Here is a 13,856-nt window from a genome sequence, read left to right as displayed (position 1 = left end):
CCGAGGACCCGAATGGAGTCAACTCTGGGTATCGCACTGCCATCTCCGGTGTAGAGCTTGATATCACTCTTCGAGATCGGCTGCCAGTTTTTGGGCTTGGGCCCTCGCCTAGTGTGTTGGTAAAGGAGAAGCTCGGACTTGCTTGGGGAACACCTCAGGCCTGTGGGACGGAGGTAATCTTCCGTGGTGTCTATGGCCTCCTGCAGGGAGCGCTCGACTTGCCCGTCGCTGCCACCTGTGCACCAAATGGTAATATCGTCCGCGTAAATTGTGTGGTTAATGCCTTCGATACATGAGAGCCTCTTGGACAACCCGACCATGACAAGATTGAACAGGGTGGGCGATAGCACTGACCCTTGTGGCGTGCCGCGCGATCCCAGCTCGATCTCCTCGGAGACAAGGTCTCCCACACTGAGGGTGGCTCTCCTACGGGTCAAGAACGAGTTGACATATTTGTAGAATCTGACTCCAAGGCCGAGCTCAGCAATCGACCGCAACACGAAAGAGTGAGCAACATTGTCGAAGGCTTTCTCTAAATCGAGGCCGAGAATGGCCCGCATGTCTCGAGTGTTGCAGTCAATGACTTGGTGCTTGAGCAGCTTCATAGCGTCTTGCGTCGAAAGCTTGGCCCGAAAGCCAATCATGGTGTACGGGTAGAGCCCATTGTCTTCCAGGTACCGAGTCAACCTATTGAGGAACACATGCTCGGCTACCTTTCCCACGCAGGATGTGAGCGAAATGGGGCGCATGTTGTCCAAGTTGGGTGACCTCCCCGACTTAGGAATGAGCACGGTGCGCGCGACCTTCCACGGGTCGGGGACCTCGCCGCTCTTCCATGCCTCGTTGATTATCTCGGTGAGGTAGTCGATTGATCGGTCATCCAGGTTGCGCAGGGTCTTATTAGTTATGCCATCGGGGCCCGCGGCAGACCTCCCATTGAGCGCGTAAAGCGCCTGCCGAACCTCTTCGTGGCATATCTCGGCGTCCAGTTCAGTGTTGGCCGGTCCTGAGTACTCGGGGTACGTTGTTGCGGGGTTCGAGTCGACAGGGAGGTACTTTTGCACCAGCTGCTTCAAAACCTCCTCTTCTGAAGAGGACTGCTTGGCTTCGTGCATGGCTCGCGCTAGTACGTTCCGCTGGTTAGTTTTGGTATTAGTCTCGCTGAGCAGGTGCTTGAGCAGGTTCCATGTCTTGCCATTACGCATCTGGCCATCTACCGAGTTGCACACCTCGTCCCACTGCTGCTTGGAGAGCACGCGACAGTGCTCCTCGATGGTCTTGTTTAGGTCGGAGATTTTCTTGCGCAACCTGCGATTGAGGCGCTGGCCTTTCCAGCGGGCGAGAAGTGACTGCTTGGCCTCTAGCAGGTGGGCAAGGCGGCTATCCATTTTTTCAACCGGAAGGTCAGTACTAATAATCTTGGTGGTACTTATGACGTCCTCTCTGAGCTGGCTAATCCACTCCTGTAGGCTTGGCCTGGTTGCAGGTAGGGGTCGGTCGTTGCGGACTTTGCGAAACTGGTCCCAGTTTGTCCAAGAAAACTCACGTGCCCTCTTTCGGACCATTAAAAACTGCGTCACCAGGACGTAATGGTCGCTACCTAAGTCAATGTTTGAGTTGGCCCACTGTACATCGGGGAGATTCTTGACGAAGGTCAGGTCGGGAGTGGAGTCTCTGCAGGATGAGGTACCCAACCGAGTTGGAAAGGCCTTGTCGGTGATTAGAGTCAGGTCCATGTCCGTCGCTATCTGCCACAGTTCCGCGCCCTTGCTGGTATTGTACGGGTAGCCCCAAGTGTGGTGCGGAGCATTAAAATCGCCCGCCACAACCAGGGGGTTGGGACCTGCCAAGTTGACGGCCTTCTTTATGAGGACCCTGAAGCGCTGCCGTCGGTCCTTAGGACTACTGTACACGTTGAGAAAAAAGATGCTGCTTCGGTCCGAGCTGCGCGGCAGAATCTCGGTCATGACATATTCGGCGCTTCTGGTGGCCATTTTGAGGTCGTGAGAGATGTGTGTGAGCTTGTTACTGACCAAGGTGCAGACGCCCCGGCCATTGGAATAACGCGAGGCGGGCTTGTAACCAGTCAGTGTGACGTTTGGAGTTAATGTTTCCTGAAGCAGAATGACGAGGGGTTTTTCGCTAGAGCATCGAATGTACTGCTGCAAGGACGCCTTTTTACTAGGGAAGCCCCTGCAGTTCCATTGCCAAATAAGAAACGTCTCACTTGGCTTGGCCATCTTGGTGCTTTTGTGGGCTGGTGCTGCCCTCAGATTGGCTAAGAATAGCGTGGACGATGGGGCCCGTAGCGCCGGGCTGGGGTTGTACGACGGCGGTTGAGGTCAGAGCTGGTTTCACTACGCTTTCGAGAAACAACTCTACTTTGGATACTCGGTCGTTTTGCGCGGCCAGGGTGATCTGCAGTTGGGCGAAATTCTCCCCGAGCTTATTGATGCTTTCACTGAGCGCGGATAGCGTGTCTCGAAGCTCAGACCTGACTCGAATCGCTACACCTTCCTGTTCGTGGGCGACGGCCCTCTTCTTGGGAGCACTTTGACCCTCACTGCTGCTGTCGCCGGCTTTAGTGCTGTGCACCTCCATGGGTAAGGGCATTGTATTGGCGACGCATGCGACGGCGGGTTGCGGTGGTGGGTTTCTCGCGTTCTTAATCTCAGCAATTTCGGACAAAAGCCTGTTTATGGTTTCCTTCATCTCTGCGTTCTCGCGTTTCAGCTGGGAAATCTCGCGCGCGCTCTCCGCATGCACTGGGAGTGACCCCGACAGTACCTCAGCTGGCCCTCCTCGGACCGTGTCGGCCCAGGTTACAGAGCCCGACTTCTTGCTTCTCGCTGACACCCCGCTAGGCTGCTGTTGACGCCCGGTAGACCTGGATCGAGACCTGGAGCGGCTCCCAGACTTGTAGCGCCGGGCTCTTCCTCGGGACCGGGAGCGGCTCCTGGACCGGGAACGGCCCCTGGAATGGGACCGAGAACGTCGCCTGGAACGGCCCCCGGAACCACGTGACTGCTGGAAGTCCTGCCCATTCGTGGGGGGTGATGGTGGTGCCGTGGCTTGGTCTTGATCGGTGGCGTGAGACTTTTCCCAGCGCCTTCGTCGCACGACATACGGGATCTGGAATCTTTGCCTACAGTCCTTGTCAGCCGTGAGGTGTTGCCCACCACACAGTCTGCACTTGGGGGTACACTTGTGTTGTGCGTCAGGATTTGAAGCCCCACAGCCCCGACATACGACGTCGCCTGGGCTGGGACACACATCAGCACGGTGACCGAGCCGACCACAAGCGTAGCAAATGTCTATTTTCTTGCGATAAAGCGAACATTGCACAAGGGTGGGGCCGTAGCGTACAAAGTTTGGGACTCTATGACCGTCGAAGGCGACGATTACCGTACCGGTGCTGCCTATGCGCTTGGCTGCCAGGGCGAGCGGATTTCTTTCATTTACGATCTTGTTGTCAATATCATTCGGGCCGTCTACGAGTGGAATACCTCGGATCACGCCCTTGCACGTGGAATGAGGGGCGGCCTCGTAGGCACTGACCTCGTATGTTCGGCCCATGACGACGATCTGCCGAACTTTGACGTAGTGGTTGGCATTTTCCCTTCTAGGTGTGCTGACAACCATAATATTCTGCTGCACGTTGGGGCATAACGTGTCGCCCCGCAAATCTTCGGCGCAGAGGCTTGTGGCTGCCAGGATTGCATCAGCCACCACGGTGCAGCCGGTCTTGACAATATTGAGGCCTCCGCGGGGCCGAATCACGATCTTCGTATCCTCCTTGGGGAGGTGGGGCATCCGGCCAGCGCGGATGATTCTAGCCTTGATGTTATTGCCACTGTTGCGGCCTCGCGGGGCCTCGGCCGTTGTCGACTTCGTCTCGTTGAGAGTAGCACCATTAGGATTAGCGCCTGCCGAGCGCGCGCCAGCTCTTCTGGCGCCTGCAGACTGCCAACCTCGGTCTTCTGTCACCTCTTCGGGGGTTATGTCCTCCCCCACCACCTGATATTCCATTATTTTCTGAAAATAAGCCCTGAGAAGAGCGAAAACGGCACCCGGGAACGGCGACGCGGCTGGCGTCGTGCCGGCGTGGGCTTACCTCGCTAGGCTTAGCCCAGGCGGTGGCCGGCTCCGGAGAAAAAACGTTCCAAAACGTGAAAATAGTCCACTCACGCAGCAGGTTTTGGCATCAAAATAGTCCTGGCACTTTCACTGATGCGACACAAACAAAGCTGAACGCGCACTCGAAAAATTAATTCACTTGAATATCATTGTAGGAAGCAGGAGCCACTCGAAGGTCGTATGAACAACACAGACGCCGCGCCGCGTCCATAGGCTCTGTGGCTCGGTGCAAAATATTGAGAAGCGTTCGCTGGGCCTCGCATGCTTCACGACGCGTTTACCGAAGGCTCGGAACACGAATAATTCCTGGTGTGCCGGAGGCAAATCTGGAATAGCCAAGTGGCCATCATCTTCGTTTCTTCGCTAGCCTTGTGCCACTAGTGCAAGCTGCTCACAAATTTTTTTGACGTTTCCAATATAATTTTACCGCACAAATTTCAACTACGATTTTTCTTTCCAATGTACTGCTGATACTGCGTACGTACGAAGGTGTTCTAAAGTTCCCAGGCCGCGATACTATTGCATTACAAGGAATAGCGGCCTGGAAACTTCTGAAGATCTTTGTATGTGGTCTTGACGTATATCTTTGCAAGTCAGAGTTTTATGGGTCAGAGATGTATCACTGGTTTTGTATTGTGCATCGATTAGCTAATCATTCAAAGGGGTTTGTTGGTACACTTATGACGTGCACATATCTTTTTCGTAATTTGACAGCGAAGCATCAACTTACTTACATTTTCAGACCGCGCTGACACCATGCCGTCCGGCGGTCTAAGCTACGACAGCTACTGCTGTGTATCGTGGTGCTTCAACAACGGCAGAACTCACAAGAAGCCTGGGACCAGTTTTTTCCGCATACCACGGGACGGCAGGCGTGTTAAAGATTTTGTATGATTTGCATGTCTTTAGGCTTACTGTTCGTACTTGCTCAGTGAGGGTAACAATAAAAAATCACTATTCAAGCACTTCCCCTTTCAGCTGATAGTTCATTGCCAATGCAGGTGAAAGCATGGATGCAGTATGCTGGACGCGATGATCTCCTAAGTAAGCCGGCCAGCCTATTGTACGCAACCTACAGGGTTTGTAGCGACCATTTTACTGCTCAAAGATTCATGGACCCTGGGCACACAAGGCTTACAAGAATGGCTGTTCCCAGTGTGCAACCAGCTGCACCGTGTAAGTGATTGACTGAAACTCAAATATGTGCAATAGCAGCCACTTGTATTGAATCAGTGGCGACAGTTAACCGCGAAGATCTTAGTAGGCGATGGAGAAACCTCACTATAGAAGTAACACTTGGAAAGTCTTAAATTTTGTGAATTGTGGGCTATTACCTTCCTAACAGCAGCTTTACATTTCTGTCGTTTTTTGATGCTCTTGACCTGCGCAACTTGTTTTGAAAGACTTTAAAGGGCTATTTCACGTTATCTTCAAGCATGAATGCACATTGTTGAGAAACGGCGGACCGATCCCGCCGAAGCCACCACTGTTGCGAAAGACGGCGACGCCAACACGGCCCCGGAGGCGCCACTGCTTTCAACTCCGCCGGGAAGGTCACCAGCCGTTTGGTAGCGTATGTTTATCCGCTCGCGACTGCTTCTGCGCAGAGCTGATAAGACGAGCGGACGAGACGACGGTGAGTTAAACAAGGTTTATGTACAGCATATATACAGAGGCGTTACAATTTCGGCACTGGGGCCGACAGAGACTCGAAGAGCCGAGCTCTTCTCTCTAACACATAGTTCAGCCTTTCGCCTAAGACCGCTGACTCGCATACATGTCGGCCCTCCGACATGGGGTCTCCTCGCTCATAGGAACGCCGATCACGACGCGCCGCAGGGCTTCTTTTATTTACACCGGGTCCAACCAAAATGTCCAATCAGAAGCGCCGCTGGTCGTCCGGGCAGATTCCGCCAATGGGGGTCGCCGCGCCATGCGTCAGACCACCCGACACGCGGCCGCCGGCTCGCTGTCACGTGCGCCGCTGACTCACTGCACCTGGGCCAGAGGGGCGCCGCGCGTGTTCACGCCGTCGAGGTGATCGCGCCAGGCAGACTGCGGGCTGGCCTTGACCCAGATTGCCTTTTTCCGAGGCACGGACGTTTGACGAGGACTCGCTGGCATAACAGCACCCCCGCCGCCAGACAATGCACCGGAAAGACGAGCTGCTTCCACGGGGCTCGGATGTCAGGTGCGCTCGTTCGCCAGGTCCCTCCAGGTTCGCCTCCAGGGCCATGGGGAGAATACAGCTCCAGACTGTTTCGGGAACACATCCCAATTTTGACGACGGATCCCAGCTCCACTGGCTTGTCGCCACAACTTGTCGACCAGCTTCACTCGTCTCTTCTGACCATCTTCGGTTTCAGCACTTGTCGATGGTTCTGCAACTTGCTAAGAACGGTTCGACAACAGACAACACACGACACACGCAAGTGCCTTCGGTCACCCGACAGAACACCAGACAAAGTATAATACAACATATACCTATCTACGTGTTTATCGGAATTTTGTTCCCTCTACATCAAGAGGCACATGTGGGACAAAAGACTCTTAAAATGACAACTCAATTTTTTTTCCCACGTACAACAACGTAACGAATTAGAATACCACATAAAGTTGGCCCCTTTAGATCACTCTGAACGAGAGCGCTCAGCCCAGGTCGTGATGAGGTCAAAATTTTGCCCCGAATCGCCAGCGAGAAACCGAAAGGTTGAGAAGTTACTAGCTGGAACGCACTGCTCAATGCACCTGCATTAGCGTTTACCTTTCCCTTTTTTTTTTCTTTAGCGAACGTCAAAGTTGCGCTGTGGAGCAACATGCTCCACCTCAGTAACCGGCCACTTTTAGGCGACGATACCTATGCGGCACCAAGAGCGGCTCACACTTTCGACGTTGCACAGGGGAACAACGATACGGCTTGCTACTGATTGACTCCTCACCGCTTAGCTCGATATCGTGTTCGATCACCGTCGTGTCTCCGGGACGGTCCGACAACACATACCCAAACTCGGAAACAATCTTTCTCAGGTCCTCTTTCTCAGGTCCTTCTTCACTTAAGCTAGGCTCTAGGTTTATCTGCTCCCGGATTACTTTCGATCCCCCTTCGAGTACCTCACTAGAACTCAAAATTTCTGCTTCCTCTTCCTCTGAAGCATTCAACAACAGATTTACGACCGCTTGATGTTGAACGCATGGTTTCATCAAGTTGTAAATTTTGTCCGGCCGCCTTCCTAATTTCACTTCATAATTTGTATCGCAAGGCTTCGATAATACTTTGGTGGGCCCTTCCCAATCAACCTCAAGCTTGTTCCTTTTGAACGGCTGCAGCAGCATTACCTGACTCCCTACTTCAAAAGCACGCTTCTTCACCGATTCCTCGTAGTGCTCCTTCGACAGCACTTTTGCCGCGTTTTTCTGGCTTTCCACTCGCGCTTCAATTTGGCTTTCCACTAGCGCTTCAATCGAGAGATCCTCACTCTGCCCTCGAATGAGCGTTTCTCGATCAACTCTCGGCAGCTCGCTCCAACTTTCCGCTACAGGCGAGAGCATTGCAGCCCTCTCTCTCTGATCCAATGGCGCCATGTCGTCTCCCCTTTCTCCGGAAACCGCGCCGGTCGTGTCGGCGACGGGCCGCTCGCGTGACTGCTCACATGACTCATGCGGAAACTTTCCTTTCTGGGGTTCCGTCGACCCGCCGACAAGGTCACTTGAGAGTTCACCGCATGGAACCAGGTCCAGCTTCCGCGAAAGCTTTCGCGCTTGCGATCGCGTGAGGGCCATGCACGCTAAGTTGGGGAAGAACGATTTGCCCTGCTCTTTGAGGAGCTGCTCCGAGTTGTTGGAGAAAAGATAAGGAAAACGATCGTTCAGCGCGGCAGACACAGCTGCTTCGGTGCGAAGCTTACCGAACGGGCCTTCAATGACAACCGTGGCGATTGGTAAGCGAACACTCTGCACCTCGGTGACTTGCCTAATCCACGCGCATTCTCCTGTGAAGTCATCCGGAGACACCAATGAAGGATGGACAACGTCCATGGTTGCCGCTGAGTCTCTAAGTGCTCGGCACGTTTTCTCATTGACCCTAATTTCTTGGAGATACGGCTCCAACAACCGAATGTTTTTTTCTGATTCTCGGATCGTTGCGAAGGCAAATTTTTCCTGACAGTTTCTCGCGATGTGCCCTTCCTTTTTACAGTTGTAGCAGATTAGCGGCTTCCGTTTGTTTTCCGATTCAAATGCCTGTGTGGTAGAAACCTCACTCGATCTCTCCGCTTCTGTTTGCCCTTCCCCTACACTGTCCTTCGTAAGAGACGGGTCCTTTTTGAAATTACGGTGCGGAACGGGTTTCCGTTGATCAGGTTTCCTTGAAAAGCCCTTTTTCTTTTCCTCCTTTTCAACGCGCGCTGCCCTGCTATGCAACTTTCGGCGAGTATAATACTCCTCAGCTAACTCAGCTGCCTTGTTTAACTGTACGTCTCCAAGTCTGTCCTGCAGCCAAAGTTTGACATCCTCCTCGATGCAGCGGTAGAATTGCTCCAATGCAACGCATTCCACCACTTTATCGCGGTCGTCATAAACACCTTCGCCCTTGAGCCATTCAATCAAATCGGCTTTAAGACGAAACGCGAAGTCAACGTGTGACTCATTCCCCTTTTCAGCATACCGGAACCTTTGCCTGAAAGCCTCGGGTGACAACTTATAACGTCTCAAGAGCACTTCCTTAACCTCGTCATAGCTCTCAAACGCTTCCCTAGACAAGCAAGTTAATGCGTCGGACACTTCGCCGGGAAGAAGAGCTAGCAGGTTCCGCGCCCAAAGAGACCGCTCCAAAGCGTTTCGCTCACAGACGTGTTCGAACTTGACGAGATACTTCGCCATGTCCTCGCCTACTACGAACGGTGGCAGTTGGTCCCGAATTCTAAAACCGTTGACCTGAATCGTCGGAGAAGCTACGCTAGGCGCCTGCGAACACTGTAGGATTGCCAATTCTAGTCGTTTCAACTCTAGGCGCTCTTGTCTCTCGGCCTCCTCGCGCTCGCGACGTTCGCGCCTTTCAGCTTCTTCACGTTCGCGAGCTTCTCGCCTTTCAGCCTCTTCACGTTCGCGAGCTTCTCGCCTTTCTTCACGTTCGCGAGCTTCGCGCCTTTCAGCCTCCTCACGTTCGCGAGCTTCTACTTCTCGCCTTTCAGCCTCCTCACGGCGTGCTTTGATATCCACCCAGGCCTCATCGACTTCCTCAGCCGACACTCCCTCATCCTTCATGATCTCAAGGATCGCTTGCTTTCGTTTCGCACGGCCCAAAGTAATGCCGAGTTCCTCACAAATTTCGATGAGTTCCTTCACTTTAAGGTTCTCCATCGTTCACACTAGCCTCTTGCTGTTTGCACCTGTTAAGAATCTACTTGCCGTACCCACTATAAGCCTACTAGCAAGACGCGCAAGCAATTTTTCACACTCCCGTGTTTACCCCCTCCGCATTAACTTTGGTTTCAAAGCGCTTCGACTTGGCTTGAAACTATCAAAGCTCACTTCAAAGCTTCACACAGCCCTTCTCTAAACTACTACAACCTGAGCTAGAGTAGTCTGGTGAACTGAGGGGAAAACATCAGGCACTCACCGCATCGATGTCGCTGACGCCGGCCGATCCCGCAGCTGCCAACCACTGTTGAGAAACGACGGACCGATCCCACCGCTGCCACCACTGTTGAGAAACGGCGGACCGATCCCGCCGAAGCCACCACTGTTGCGAAAGACGGCGACGCCAACACGGCCCCGGAGGCGCCACTGCTTTCAACTCCGCCGGGAAGGTCACCAGCCGTTTGGTAGCGTATGTTTATCCGCTCGCGACTGCTTCTGCGCAGAGCTGATAAGACGAGCGGACGAGACGACGGTGAGTTAAACAAGGTTTATGTACAGCATATATACAGAGGCGTTACAATTTCGGCACTGGGGCCGACAGAGACTCGAAGAGCCGAGCTCTTCTCTCTAACACATAGTTCAGCCTTTCGCCTAAGACCGCTGACTCGCATACATGTCGGCCCTCCGACATGGGGTCTCCTCGCTCATAGGAACGCCGATCGCGACGCGCCGCAGGGCTTCTTTTATTTACACCGGGTCCAACCAAAATGTCCAATCAGAAGCGCCGCTGGTCGTCCGGGCAGATTCCGCCAATGGGGGTCGCCGCGCCATGCGTCAGACCACCCGACACGCGGCCGCCGGCTCGCTGTCACGTGCGCCGCTGACTCACTGCACCTGGGCCAGAGGGGCGCCGCGCGTGTTCACGCCGTCGAGGTGATCGCGCCAGGCAGACTGCGGGCTGGCCTTGACCCAGATTGCCTTTTTCCGAGGCACGGACGTTTGACGAGGACTCGCTGGCATAACAACATGTACATATACCTTTCATCGGTGAAAGCTGGCACTGTTGATAATTCCAAAGATCACAAATTACTTGTTTTCTAGTTGGTGCCTTCTCTTTCCTTCCACCTTCGACCAATTTATGCGTTTGAAAGAGCTGTTTAAGTTTCCCCATGCTACAAGCTTTTTAACTTGTACCAACTGCACATAAATGCACGTTCTCTGAGCGTCGCTTCAAATAGTGACTGTGACATGACTGCAGAAGCTGCACTGCAAGGTGCGGATGAGCTTCAGTTTGTGTTATTTTAAGTCTCTTACTGACACATTGTCGTAATTTCATTTCTTCAGGACCTGCGGTAGAGGCTTCAAAAAGCGGCTCCCACACATTGAGGTGCCCCGATGAGCAGGGTGCGTTCAGTGTCGCGATTTCTTTTTTTTTTTACCGAAATTGACTGTTGACCAAACCTCTGCAGGTGGCAGCTTCCTTGTAGCTGGTGAAAGAATTTTTGCTGACTTCGTCTTGCCGGAGAAAACCTTAACCAGTCATTCAGCTGTCACAAAAGGAACTTGTGTGACCGGTAAGTTGTATGTTCACTTCACCACCAGAGTGGATTGATATAGAGACTTCCGCAGGCCGCTCGCAAGATTGTTCCGACAGCACTGTCCGAGGCACTGAACAAGCTTCACAAGACCCTCCAGAAGATGTCTCTGCCAACAGCTCCACGCATGAGTGCCCTAGAGAAAATGGTGACTATGCTTTTATTGCAGCTGTTTTTAATGTGCTATTTTATGTTTAGGACATTCTGAGGAAACTATCCTCAAAAGGACACTACGTGTGCACTTACAAAATGTAAGGGTGGGCTCTCAGTGATTTTCATTTTTTTGTGCATTGTCAACATTGTGAATGGTTTGTTTTTAGGTAGTGGAATCGAAAACTTTGCACCACAGAAAGTTGTGCACCTTGGGTCTGAAAGAGCGAGGAAAGTCCTCGTATGGGATTAGTTGTTCTTCGCTTTTACATCCATTTTTTGTTTATTGCAGTGCGTTGTTGTGTGCCAGCGACAATGTCTCCATCAATGAAGTACAAGCAAGCCATTAAACATCTGCAAGCCAAAGTAGCAGCACAGTGGACCCACCAGTATTTCACAATGCTCAAAGCATACCACGTCCCCAGCAAATTTTTTGGGAATCTCACTGTGCCATCAGAAGCAGCTTTCGCATACGTACAACAACTTGAATCTCACTTTCTTACCATGATTGAGGCCACTGCACATCACCTGAAAGTGTGCGATGTTTTGTGTCACCATCTGTCAAGTGTTGGCGATTTTCATTTCTGCTCTGCTGGGTGTCGCGCGAAGTTTCTGAAAATGTTTTGCCGGGTTCGTTTATGTTGGCATGTGCCTTTTGTGAACCGCAACTTAGATAGGGTTAGGTTCCAGTCTTCAATCTCAGGCATACAGCTTGACAAGTTCAAAGGTTAGCAATTAGCGGCGGGTTTACACTAAAGTATTCGAGTTGAGCCGAATCCTGCAATAGCTTTGTTATGTTATTACTTCGTTACAACAGACTTCATTATGGTCTTATATGCTTAGATTCAGTTCAACTGGACTAACCACTCCCTCGTTGCATACATTGTTTTGGTTACCCGCTATGAGGAGTAGGGACACTGTGTATTCGCTCGAAGTGATTTGCATAACCTTAAAAAGAATGTTGGGTATCCTGTCTGTATTTTTGTAGCAAATGCGGGTGAACTGTACACTTCACTGTGGGTTGCTTGGTCACTGTGTATGCTTTATCTCTCCAGCTCAAGTAATATATCGATAACAAAACCGCTTGTTGAAATGTCTTCGAGCGGGTAAGGAACACAGTATGAAGTGGGCACGGTTCACGTTATCACGCTTTTCGTATTTTAGCTTCTCATCAATCTTTTCATCTCGCCCATCAAAATTTTCAAAAGAATACCCAAACTTGTAGCGTTTGATGGGGCTGCGGACGCTGCCATTTTATCTTTATATAGCTTGTGAGTGATAACGTACGATGTAGAGCCTTTGTGAAAAATAATGAGCCAAAGTGGTTTCCTTCTGCTATTTATTAGCCCTGTAATACCGCTCTCGTAGCACCAATTAAGGTCCACAATTCTGGATAAGTCATGACTACAATCTATTTTAGCTCGCAAGCGTCACAGCAACACCCAGACGCAAATCACTTGGGATCATAAGTTTTTGATGAAGGCGATGCATAAGAGCCACAAGACCTGCCAGTGTTGTAGCATAAAGTTTGTCTTTCACGTAGTGAGCAAGCTGCAAAGCCCTACCTTTCTGAGGACAAGCAGGCATCAAGTCTGCTTTTTTTAATTTTGGGCTAGCTGTTCTTAAGCACAGCCAGCACACTGCGCCTTTGCCTTTCTGCTATATTGTGTCGTGTGGTTTCTGTGCGCTCTTTTTTTCTATGCATTATTTCGGTTAGCCCCAGGCGTGATTCGCGACTTCATTGCTGTGTATATGTCACTTATTCCTTCTTCATCAGCATTGTGCGCTGTGTTTTTGCCATAGATCCTTACTTACCCACTGGCCCGGTGTGTCATACTTCACCAGCTTCTCGGCTTCTGCCAACTCTAGCGATGTGTGCGTTGCCTGTGTTCTCTCTGTATTTGTCACAATATTTGTTACAATTTATTTGTAAGGCGAGATGCATTTGTTGTCTACCTCGGTCATATTGTGCTTTTTATATTCTCAGACTCTACCTTGACTTTGAATAAAACATTGCGGATACTCTGTCTCTTTGACTGATATATACATTGATCACTTGTTAAAAAAACACAAGCGCGATGAATAAAACCGTAGTTAATTATCATTACCTGCATCTCTTTTTAATATAACTTAATCGAAATAAAAATTACGTCACGACCGATTCGCACGAACCACTGAACAAAAGAAAACAGGGAATCGCTAAATCAAAACGACCTACAAAAACTATCCATTTGGGCGATGAAAAGTGGTCTAAAATCGTGAACTTTCGTCATAGCCAAACGTTGGTTACGCAAAGTAATTCAAAATTTGCGCCAGTGAAACCGAAACAGGAAGCGCACGCCACTTGCTCTCACCAACCACCAGGTGTGCTAGGGTCGATTGAGCCGCTGGGGTCTACGGGAGTGTCCACTCTTAACCTTTTTTTTATTTCTCTCTCTTAACCTTTTTTTATTTCTCTATGCGCTCCTCTTCTACAGCTTATGTCTTGGATACGATTTCGTCTTTCGTCGCGGCAAGAATCCAACTGGAACCATATGCACACGCGCACTCGTTTTGAACCTTTTGCTTTATAATAAATATCACCACCATCCACTAATGCCGTCACGTGCAACGAAT

The 13,856-nt window shown here is 51.1% G+C and overlaps 1 long non-coding RNA gene across 1 annotated transcript; it reads left to right on the top strand.

The window, feature by feature from the left end:
- The first annotated feature begins 10,656 nt into the window (after positions 1-10,656).
- LOC142768629 (uncharacterized) lies at positions 10,657-11,200 on the top strand. Its single transcript, XR_012885369.1, has 3 exons — positions 10,657-10,899; positions 10,965-11,069; positions 11,125-11,200. It is a non-coding gene; the product is annotated as an uncharacterized LOC142768629 (long non-coding RNA).
- Positions 11,201-13,856: the final 2,656 nt, after the last annotated feature.

The sequence above is a fragment of the Rhipicephalus microplus genome, chromosome 8 (genome assembly GCF_043290135.1).
Source record: "Rhipicephalus microplus isolate Deutch F79 chromosome 8, USDA_Rmic, whole genome shotgun sequence".
NCBI classification, from domain to species: Eukaryota; Metazoa; Arthropoda; class Arachnida; order Ixodida; family Ixodidae; genus Rhipicephalus; species Rhipicephalus microplus.
Note: the sequence above shows the minus strand (reverse complement) of the source record. Positions and strands in the feature narration are given on the sequence as shown.